Source organism: Notamacropus eugenii, chromosome 6 (assembly GCF_028372415.1).
Source record: "Notamacropus eugenii isolate mMacEug1 chromosome 6, mMacEug1.pri_v2, whole genome shotgun sequence".
Lineage (NCBI taxonomy): Eukaryota > Metazoa > Chordata > Mammalia > Diprotodontia > Macropodidae > Notamacropus > Notamacropus eugenii.
In genome coordinates, this window is record NC_092877.1 from 174343733 (window position 1) to 174353269 (window position 9537).

Below are 9537 nucleotides of genomic sequence, written 5' to 3' on the forward strand. Positions count from 1 at the left end.
AGTTTGCTTTGAGCATCTTTATTTGAATAGTTTAACACTGAAGCACTGAAGTCATGACCCTTTTCTAACAGAAAAATGTTTTTTTATCTATGAAGAATACCTCATCCCAAAGAAATTTTGTTAGGAAAATCTGTATAGCCACTAATATAGAAGAATAATTTATAATTCCCAGATTTTTAATTTCTAGCAGCAGTTGCCACCTACTTGACTTAAAAGTTTAAATGTGAAATTTACAAATAAGGAAGATAGAATGATTGCAAGCCCTTTTCCAGAAACCCAAAGGTCCTGTGACAGCTATGAAGATTCAGTAGAAGACTGAGAAATCTGTCATGTGGTATATGGTAAGTGATGCTTTACAAAGTCATTGTAAATATTTAGGAGGAAAAAAGGTGACTCTTTTTCCTTTGTTGTATGTACTTACATACAAAGAATAAATTTGACCTGAAAATTCTTGCCATAAGTTAACATTTAAAAATTACTAGGACAGGAAAGCAGATAATGAGCATTATATTAAAAATTAAAACAACTAGGAGTATTGCCTATAGTAGCTCACATTTTTTTAGGGCTTTAACAACTATCGCCGTGAAAATCAAGAGTAGTGGAAATTATACATATAACAGTATTAATACTTGTTGCTTATTGTGTTGTAAGTCACTGCATTCCTATCATCCTTAATAATTTGACTTGTTTTTCTCTTGTTTCCTTGTGTAGAATATCAGGCATTCTTACACCTGGAAAATCAGAAGAAATAATTGACGAGACATAAACCCATCAATTGAAAGCAAGGTAACAATTTTTATTGGAGTTCCGCCATTTTGGGAACTATCATCATTGGAAGAATTTGCTCATTTTTGATGCTAATAATATTTTTTAGTATAAATGTAAAGAAAATATGTAACTTATTAATAGCAATAGTAGCTACACTTGCATTGATATTGTGCTTTAGAATGTTTGACAGATGAAATTTTAATAGTTGATTCACTTTGAGTGAATTTAATCCTTACAAATATTTTCAGGCTGAGATGTCTTAAAATCTTTTTTATTGGCCTTATTAGCATTTCTGCAAATATATAATTGATTTTTAAAAAATTTTTTTGGGAAAAAAAGTGAACCTTTAAAAACAATTCCTATAAAACCATCCCCACACAGTTTTCTTTGATAGTAGCCACCATATGAAACAGAATACAAATTAGTAGAAACTTAGGGCGGAGCCAAGATGGCAGAGTAGAAAGACGCACATACACATAGCTCCGAATCCATAACCCACGGAACGGCTAGAGGGGACCAACTCACGGTGAATTCTGCACCCAGAGGCCACGGAATATTGGAGCGAGGGAGATTTCTGTTCCAGAGAGACCTGCAAACCTCTCGCGGGGGGTCCTTCGCGCTGTGGACTGGGCGCCGGTACTGGGAGCTGAGTGCAGCCCTGCAGCGGCCGCGACACCGTGAGGAAAAGATCCGAGCGGGCTACGGAGACGGGATCTCCAGCGGCCACGCGGGTCCCTCCACCCACAGAGGGACCTGTAAACCTCTCGCAAAAGGCCCGTCGTGCTGCAGACGTGGAGCCCAGCCCAGACCTGCGGGGGCTGCGGCTCCGAGAGGTACAGATCCGAGCAGGCTTTAGGAACGGGATCTGCAGCGGCAGCACAAGCCCCCCCACCCACAGGTGATGGGGGTCGGTGAGAGAGTCTCTTTGGCGGGTTGAGAGGGGAGTGTGGTGCCCCCATGGCTCGGGCCCCCCGGGAGATAGAAGCTGAGAGGCGGCTGCAGACAGGGGCTCCCCAAGCGGGCAGGAGCCTGGATCCATTGTGAAAGGTCTGTGCATAAACCCCCTGAGGGAACTGTGCCTGAGAGGCGGCCCTGCCCCCACCTGACCATCTGAACTTAATTCTCACACTGAATAGCAGCCCTGCCCCCGCCAAAAGCCCTAAGGCGGGAAGCAGCATTTGAATCTCAGTCCCCAAGCGCTGGCTGGGAGGATCAGGAGGTGAGGTGGGTGTGAGGAGAATATTCAGAGGTCAAGCCCCTGGCTGGGGAGAATGCCCAGAAAAGGGAAAAGAAATAAAACTATTGAAGGGTACTTTCCCGGAAAAAAGACACTTCCTCCCTTCCTTTCTGACGAGGAAGAACAATGCCTACCATCAGGCAAAGACACAGAAATCAAGGATTCTGTGTCCCAGCCCACCCAATGGGCTCAGGCCATGGAACAGCTCAAAAAGAATTTTGAAAATCAAGTTAGAGAGGTGGAAGAAAAACTGGGAAGAGAAATGAGAGGGATGAAAGAGAAGCATGAAAAGCAGATCAGCTCCTTGCTAAAGGAGAACCAAAAAAATGTTGAAGAAGTTAACACCTTGAAAACTAGCCTAACTCAATTGGCAAAAGAGGTTCAAAAGGCCAATGAGGAGAAGAATGCTTTCAAAAGCAGAATTAGCCAAATGGAAAAGGAGATTCAAAAGCTCACTGAAGAAAATAGATCTTTCAAAACTGGAATGGCACAGATGGATGCTAAGGACTTTATGAGAAAGACAGATATCACAGAACATAGTGAGAAGATTCGAAAAATGGAAGATAATGTGAAATATCTTATTGGAAAAACAACTGACCTGGAAAATAGAATCAGGAGAGACAATGTAAAAATTCTGGGACTACCTGAAAACCATGATCAAAAGAAGAGCCTAGACATCATCTTCCATGAAATTATCAAGGAAAACTGCCCTGAGATTCTAGAACCAGAGGGCAAAATAAATATTCAAGGAATCCACAGAACACCGCATGAAAGAGATCCAAAAAGAGAAACTCCTAGGAACATTGTGGCCAAATTCCAGAATTCCCAGGTGAAAGAGAAAATATTGCAAGCAGCTAGAAAGAAACAATTCAAGTATTGTGGAAATACAATCAGGATAACACAAGATCTAGCACCCTCTACATTAAGGGAACAAAGGGCATGGAATAGGATATTCCAGAAGTCAAAGGAACTAGGACTAAAACCAAGAATCACCTACCCAGCAAAACTGAGTATAATACTTCAGGAGAAAAAATGGTCTTTCAATGAAATAGAGGATTTTCAAATTTTCTTGATGAAAAGACCAGAGCTGGAAAGAAAATTTGACTTTCTAACACAAGAATGAAGAGAACCATGAAAAGGTGAACAGCAAAGAGAAGTCATAAGGGACTTACTAAAGTTGAACTGTTTACATTCCTACATGGAAAGACAATATTTGTAACTCTTGAAACATTTCAGTATCTGGGTGCTCGGTGGGAGTACATACACACACATGCACACACTCACACATACATAGAGACAGAGTGCACAGAGTGAATTGAATAGGATGGGATCATATCTTAAAAAAAAAAATGAAATCAAGCAGTGAGAGAGAAATATTGGGAGGAGAAAGGGAGAAGTTGAATGGGGCAAATTATCTCTCATAAAAGAGGCAAGCAAAAGACTTATTAGTGGAGGGATAAAGAGGGGAGGCAAGAGAAAAACATGAGGTCTACTCTCATCACATTCCACGAAAGGAAAGAATAAAATGCACACTCATTTTGATAGGAAAACCTATCTCATAATATAGGAGAGTGGGGGACAGGGGCACAAGCAGGGTGGGGGGGAGGATGGAGGGGAGGGCATGGGGAGGAGAATGCAATCCGAGGTCGACACTCATGGGGAGGGAAAGGATCATAAGAGAATAGAAGTAATGGGGGACAGGATAGGATGGAGGGAAATATAGTTAGTCCTATACAACACAACTAGTATGGAAATCATTTGCAAAACTACACAGATTTGGCTTATATTGAATTGCTTGTCTTCCAAGGGGAAGGGGTGGAGAGGGAGGGAGCTAAAGAAGTTGGAACTCAAAAGTGTTAGGATCAAATGTAATGTTCTTACCACTGGGAAATAAGAAATACAGGTTAAGGGGTTAAGAAAGCTATCTGGCCCTACAGGACAAAAGAGAAGATGGAGACAAGGGCAGGGAGGGAGGATAGAGGAGAGAGCAGATTGGTCACAGGGGCAACTAGAATGCTTGGGTTTGAGGGGGGGGAGGGGATAAAAGGGGAGAAAATTTGTAACCCAAAATTTTGTGAAAATAAATGTTAAAAGTTAAATAAAAAAAAAAAGACAAAAAAAAAATTAGTAGAAACTTGTAAGTAGTAAAAAAAATATTTACCTAAAAGGCAAATTTCTGTAACTGAGGAATGATGACAGTAAAAGGCCGAATTGCAGTGCTGTCCATAAGCAGTTTGCTCTCTGTATGGAGCACAATGACAAAGTCTACAGAAGCGAACTTAGTCTGACCTCAGTAACCAATTGCAGCGTGTTTATGTGAGTGAATACTTTCCTAAACTATGTTATTTACAGACCTACTAGTTTTTAAAGTTTATTGATACTTATTTTTTAACTCAACTCTACAGCCATTTTTGCTCACCCTTTACAATAAAATTTAGTGCTGACTGACATGCTTAATTTGTAAATAGTGTAATAAATATAATGTCCTAAAGCAGTCATTCTGACAGCAAGTAGAAATGGATCACAGATTTAGTATTGGCAGGGACTAAATAATTTAGTCTAATACCCCTTCCTCCACACTTGCCCACCCCGCCCCGGCCTCATATAGATGATGACTTTGAACCCAGCTCCTTTGACTTTAGGTCTCAAAATTTTCCACTACCTCACCAGGAAGTAGAAGAATAGGCTAATCTAGTAAAATGAGAAGTACCAGGAAACAATTTACATCATTAGAACAACATAAGGGAAAACACCCTTGAAAGACTTGTCTCTGATTAGTGGTGACCTATTAAGATTTCATCATTAGTGAAAGGAGAGAGTTGAATTAAATAGCTTTTGATGTGTTTATTCATTCTGCATATACTTTTTCATTAGAAAGGCTTGCTTCTCTGTGTCACTTAGTAGGTAATAAAAGGGAAAGGGCATTAATAAAACGATTTTTTAGTACACATATAAAAGGTCAGAAGAGGATACTTTTTTATTATCTTACTAAATTTAAGACTTAAAAAATTATTTTTAACACTTTTTTATATTTTGAGTTCCAAATTTTCCGTCCCGCCCCCTCCTCAATCTACTGGAGAAGTAAAGCAATAAAATAATATTACAAAAAAAGCAAGAAAAATAAAGAAAGTAAGAAAATTATGCTTCAGTTTGCACTCTGTTCATGTTCTCTCTCTGGAGGTGGATAGCATTTTTTTTCATCACGAGACCTTTGGAATTGTATTGATAAGAATATCCAAATTGATCATCATTATTACATTGCTATAACTGTGTACAATGATCTCCTGGTTCTGCTCATTTCACTTTGTATCATTTCATATAGGTCTGTTAAGTTTTTCTGAAACCACTCTTCTCATCATTTCTTATAGCACACTTGTATTCCATCACAGTCATATGCCACAGTTTCTAGTAGTTTGCCACCACAAAAAGAGCTGCTGTCAATATTTTTGTACATGTAGGTCCTTTTTCTTTGATGTCTTTGGGATAAAGACTTAGTAGTGGTATTGGTGAATCAAAAAGGGTGTGCACGGTTTTGTAGCCTTTTGACCATAGTTCCAGATTGTTTTCCAGAATGGTTGGACCAGGTCACAACTCTATCAACAGTTCATTATTTTTCCCTTCCTCATTCCCTCCAGCATTTGTCATTTTTGATAGGTGTGAGGCGGTACCTCAGAGTTGTTTTAATTTGCATTTCTCTAATCAGTATTGATTTAGAGCAGTTTTTCATATGATTATAGTTAGCATTGATTTCAGCTGCTTATTCATATGCTTTTGACTGTTTTATCAGTTGGAAAATTTATAAATTTGACTCAGTTCTGTTCTCAGAATGTATTTGAGAAATGAGATCTTTATGAGAAACTTTCTTTAAAAAATTTTCATGTTACTCCATTGTCTGTGGTACCTTTTAGCAAAATGGGAGTTGCCCTGATTATCTTTATCAGTCCTCCTTTTACTTTTGTCTTATTTAAGTTCATGGTTTTTGCCTCTGCCTTTTTTACTTCAGCTGAACCATATTAGATCTGCTCAATCCTTTTATTTTCACTGTGTATGTCTTTCTGTTTCAGATGTGTCTCTTGTAAACAATGTGTTGTTAGATTCTAGTTTGTAATTGATTCTGCTCTCTGCTTCTGTTTTATGGCTGAGCTCATTCCATTCAAATTCAGTTATGATTACTACCTGTATATTTCCTTCTATCTTATTATCTTCTGTTTCTTCCTTTCTCTCTTTAATGTGTCCCTTCTCAAGGCTTTACTTCTAACACCTGCCTTCCTTGATCTCCCCTCCCTGTATCATTCCCTCCCTCCTGCATATCATTCCCCCTGTATCTTGCCCCTTCCCCCTGCTCTATTCCGCCCCTCCCCCCCATGTCTCCCTGTCCCCTTTCCTTCCTATTTCTGTATTGGGTAAGTTACACTTTTATACAGAACTGAGTGTGAATATATACATACCTATATACATGTAAATGTGTTGTTTTTTTTTTTGAGATTATCCCAACATTGACTCATATCCATGCCCTTGACTGTATAAACTTTTTAACTTCCTTAATAATGATAAAGTTCTTAAAAGTTAAATCTTTACATGTAAATAGTTTTTTGAGTCTCTTATAATTATTCTTTCATATTTACCTTTTTATGCCTCTCTATAGTGTTCTGTTTGAATGTCAAGTTTCCTATTCAGCTCTGGTCTTTTCATCAGGAAGTCTTGAAAGTTCTCTTTTTCATTAAATATCCATTTTCCCCTGTAAGGATTACACTCAGTTTTTCTGAGTATGTGATTCTTGGTTATAGTCCTAGCTTCTTTGCCTTCTGGGCTATCATATTCTACATTCTCTGTTCCTTTAGCATGGAAACTGCTAAATCTTGCATGATCTGAACTGTTGCACCACAATATTTGAATTATTTCCATCTGGTAAAACTTTCACGGGTGCTCTAGAGTTTAGTTGAAATATTCCTGGGAGTTTCCATTTTGGGATCTCAGAAGTGATTGGTGGATTCTTTTCAATTTCTCTTACCCTCTTGATAGGCAGTTAATAGTTTATTGAAATGCTATGTTCTTTAGTCATGGCTTTCAGGTAGTCCAATAATTTAAATGATTTCTCCTTGATCTGTTTTCTAGGTTATTTGTATTTCTGATGAGGTTTCACATTTTCTATTTTTTTTTTTAATTTTTTGAACTTTGTTTTGTATTTATTGTCTCTTGATGTTTCATGGAGTCATTAGCTTCCGCTTGCCCAGTTCTGATTTTTAAGGAATTATTTTTTTTCGGTGAGATTTTTTACCTCATTTTCCATTTCACCAATTATGCCTTTTAAAAGTTTTTTTTATTCAGTGAATTTTGTCCTACTTTTTTCTATTTGACTTAACTTCGCTTTTTAAGTTCTTTTTTTTCAGTAAAATTTCTTGCCTCTTATACCATTTTGTGCCTCTTTTACTAAGCTGTTTCTCTCTCTGTGTCTGTCTCTCTCACACACACATACACGTGTGTGTGTGTATATATGTATTATATATTTTTTTTTACCAAGCTCTTTTCATAGTTTTCCTGCATCACTCAAATTTCTTTTCCCAATTTTTCCTCTGTTACTCTTATCCAACTTTCTTTAATTTCTAGTAATGCTTGTTGGGCTTATATTCAGTTAGTAGTTTTGTTTTTTTTTTTAAGACTTTGGTTGTAGCCCTTTTCACATTGTTATCTTCTAAGTTTATATCTTGGTCTTCCCTGCCACCTTAGTAGCCTTTTATGTTCAAATTGTTTTTTGGTTGTTTGCTCGTTTTTCTAGCAAGTTTCTTGACTTTGAACTTTATGTTAAAGTTGAGTTCTGTTCCTCAGGGTTTGGGGAGGCACTGTCCCAAACATTAGGCATTTTTTTATGCCGTTGTTTTCAGAATTAGTTCTAGGGATCTGCAAGTTGGTGCTTCTAAGGTGTTGTCCTAGGAGAGGTATGACCACTGCTCTCCTGATCTGCATTCTGGTCTTTACCAAGGAAGGGCTTGTGGTCCCCTGCAGCTGCACACAGTAACAGTCCTCTTTGCTTTGGTCCTTCTTCCCTTGTGACCAAACCCTCAGCACTCCTTTCTTCCCTAGAACTGTGACTCATCAGTGCCAGCTGTACCCACTGCCAACAGAGTGTCCCTTTGTAATTTCTGACCAATTTAGCCCACCTCCTCACCATCTTTGGGCTGAGAGCTCCCGAAGTTGCTGCTTTGCCATTGCCATATGTGGATGCCAGACGGACCTCCACTTTGATAGACAGATTTCTCCTGCCTATCTCCTAAGTTTTTTAAGGCTGATTGGCTCTCCCACTCCAGAATTTCATCTGAAGTGCAATTTTAAAGTTTGGAAGGCAATATTAAAGTTCAGCTCAGTTCCTCCCCCTAATCTGCCATCTTCAAACTTAATACTTTAAAAAAGCTTGCATGGCAGAAGTGCAGTTGCATGAGTTTTCTTTTTGCTTGTTTGTAGTAGGTTGAAATGTTTGAAGATTAAGAGAAAAAAAAGCCTTTAAAAAATCTAAGCTAATCATATTGAGAAAAGGCTTTATATTATCTCAGATTTGATTGAATATATATATATATATATATATATATATATATATATATATATATGATTTTATTGATGTGGGCTCTCCCTCAAATTTTGCAGCCCATCTGCTTTCTGTTAGGAGTACGTTTCCTCCAGTCAAAAATAAGCTTTAAAATGTGTAGTTTACTGTTGAAAATCTGGGCAAGTCTTCTTGACGTTACCTATGGAGTTTTCAAGCCCGTATACCTCAAAAAGTGTCCAGTTTTTAGTCTAGTATTGGACGGTAATCTTTATAACCTTTTAAAACCAAACCTGTCAGCAAAATGCTAAATGCTTTAAGCAGTAATAATTTCTACCATGCGTTAGTTTACCACATATAAGCTTTTAAAAGTTTGTGTATATTGTATTCTATAAGATATCACTTAAAGAAGGCATATTTTAGACCCCTTAACTCATTTCTTTTTGGAATGTGAATATTCTTTAGACTGATGCTTATTATGTCTTTCACAGGTGCTTTGAAGATACTGAAGCTGCATTGGTGATTTCAAAAGATGTTGAATGGCTTGGTGAAGACAGTGAGCTAGAGATGCAGTGAGATATGCATTCTCAATGTACTGAGTTATGGTAGACTCTGTGTTACAAGGGAGGGTTTCTGGGGAGGTGGCAGGTTAATGAATAAAAACAAGTGCAGGTTAGGCAAGTAGAGCAATTTTGTAATTTCTTTTTGTTAGATTATACATATACATATCTAGTGTTCAATGAGAAAATTATATGAAACAGCTTGCTACATTTGTGCGTGTGTGTGCGTAAACATACATACATGTATGTACACATACACAGTGCTTGTGTTGGTAATTTCACAATAAAAAATTTAAAGACAAGATCACAAATCTAAAGAATTCAAGATCCTTGTCTTTGGTTATTAATCATGTGAAAACTAAAAATTGCCTACAGTAAATTTCTTTTGAAAGTTTACTGCATTCATATTTTGGATGGAGATTAAACTAGGAATT

General features: G+C 37.7%; 1 long non-coding RNA gene and 1 other non-coding gene across 2 annotated transcripts; both read left to right on the forward strand.

Moving 5' to 3' along the window:
* Window positions 1-201: 201 nt before the first annotated feature.
* LOC140512488 (uncharacterized) lies at window positions 202-9160 on the forward strand. Its single transcript, XR_011969772.1, has 3 exons — window positions 202-341; window positions 712-786; window positions 9035-9160. It is a non-coding gene; the product is annotated as an uncharacterized lncRNA (long non-coding RNA).
* On the forward strand, window positions 4187-4300 carry LOC140512954 (small nucleolar RNA SNORD89). The gene has a single exon (XR_011970006.1). It is a non-coding gene; the product is annotated as a small nucleolar RNA SNORD89 (small nucleolar RNA).
* Window positions 9161-9537: the final 377 nt, after the last annotated feature.